The 2,158-nt window shown below is 40.3% G+C and overlaps 1 pseudogene; it reads right to left on the reverse strand.

The window, feature by feature from the left end:
* Window positions 1-454: 454 nt before the first annotated feature.
* On the reverse strand, window positions 455-1,408 carry LOC102762673 (annotated as a pseudogene).
* Window positions 1,409-2,158: the final 750 nt, after the last annotated feature.

Genomic DNA, 2,158 nt, shown 5'->3' on the forward strand with positions numbered 1-2,158 from the left:
GAGGTTTCATATTTTTATGGGATAAAGGTATATAATGTATTAACTAGCCAAGTGAAGTTTTTCCTACATGACTAATACCACTTAGTAGTATTCTACCTATAAAACAAGAACAAATTACATACAATGATGTATGTCATTTGAGAAGAAATTATTCTTTAGACATCAATGTTTCCAGTGAAGTAAATGAAAACCTCCCAATATTTCTAATCAAGTTTGGAAAAAACTTTGGGACAGTAAAAAAAGGGCGGGGGAGGGGGGGACAAAGGGAAAACATTCTATATAACAGAAAAAGCAGAAAGCTTAATAAAATGGTTGCTTAAATTGTACAGAGAAGTTGAAACGAAGGAAATTCAAGGACAGAAATAAAAGGAGTGTGTCTGAATACCACAATTTGATTAAAGAATCACAATTTCTGGTTTTCAGTTCTGGAGCCCTAAAATCAAGGGAACTTTTTCTACCTCAGGATGATTGTCCCTTTTGTACCTGCCATCCCAAAGAATCTTTTCAGGGCCCTCTTTATGTCTTTGTTCCTGAGACTGTAGATGAAGGGGTTCAGCATGGGTGTGACCACCGTGTACATCACTGAGGCTGCTGCACTTGAGTGTGAGCTGTGGGTAGCAGCAGAGCTGAGATACACTCCTAGGACTGAACCATAAAGTAAGGAGACAGCTGAGAGGTGAGACGCACAGATACAAAATGCCTTATACTTCCCCTGAAATGATGAGATTCCTGATATGGAGGACACTATCTTAGAGTAAGAGTAAAGGATACCAACAAGGTGACCAACACCCATTAGCGCAGTTACAAAATACATCACCATGTTATTAAGAAAGGTGTCAGAACAGGAAAGTTGGACCATCTGTTTGATTTCATAAAAATAGTGGGGGATTTTAAAGTCCGTACAGAAGGGCAGTTGCAACACTATTAAGGATTGTACCAAGGAATTTACGGCACCCATGATCCAGGACACCAGAACCAGCAGTCCACAGAGCCGGGGGTTCATGATGACCATGTAGTGCAGGGGGTGGCAGATGGCCACATACCTGTCATAGGCCATCACGGCCAGCAGGAAGTCATCCAGTCCTTCATAGAATATGCAAAAATACATCTGTGTGATGCAGCCTGCATAGGTTATGACTCTGCTCTATGTCTGGATGTTCCACAGCATCTTTGGGACAGTGGTGGAGATGAAACCGATATCTACCAAGGACAGGTTGGAGAGGAAAAAGTACATGGGCGTGTGGAGGTGGGAGTCTGAGCTGATGGCCAAGATGATGAGCAGGTTTCCCAACACAATGATCAGGTACATGGAGAGGAAAAGGCCAAATATGAGGTGCTGCAGTGCTGGTTCCTCTGAAATTCCCAGAAGAAGAAATTCTGAAATCTTAGTATCATTCTCAGGTCCCATGCGGTGGAGGTGACTAGTAGGAAAGAAAAAATAGCATGATTAGTTTTTAAAATAATGGCCATTACAAGCATAGTTGAAATGCTACAATTATATTTTATAACAAAGCAAGAACATCTATTACAGTATCTATATTGTGTACATCTCATCCCTCATAAAATCTCTGATTGGGAATTCCTGTCCTCCTCAAACATTGTTTCCAAGGTGCTCATGGATTAAACTGTTTTCATGAAAAATGCTTTCATGCACTTGAGGAATATTTATTGATAATTTCCACCCCTAGGGAAAGTGTACAGGATGCTGAGATACAAAATTCCTAGAATAATGATAGTTAAAGAACACATACAATATACATGTCATATACCAAGTTAGATGGTGTCATGTGAAGAAAAAGAAAGTTGGTATAAAAGAGAGTGGAAGGGGTGTTATTTTATACTGGGAGGACAGGCAGCCCTGCAAACAAGGTGACACTTGAACAGAAGACAGAGGGGGTGACATGAGGTTATTTGGGGAAGGAGGATTATGTAAGAAAAGAGGCAGTGCCAAAGCCCTGAGATAACACTTATTTTAGATATTAAAGGCTCAAAAAGGATCCAGAATGGTGAAATAGAATAGAGTCAAAAAGGCACAAAAGAAAATATTAGAGTGCACCATACATAGTGAGGGTACATACATAATGGTTTCATGGTTCCCTTTGTGCAGGTGTGGTGTGTGTGTGTGTGTGTGTGTGTGTGCAAAAATTGCTGAATCACA

Source organism: Myotis davidii, unplaced genomic scaffold (genome assembly GCF_000327345.1).
Source record: "Myotis davidii unplaced genomic scaffold, ASM32734v1 scaffold1271, whole genome shotgun sequence".
NCBI classification, from domain to species: Eukaryota; Metazoa; Chordata; class Mammalia; order Chiroptera; family Vespertilionidae; genus Myotis; species Myotis davidii.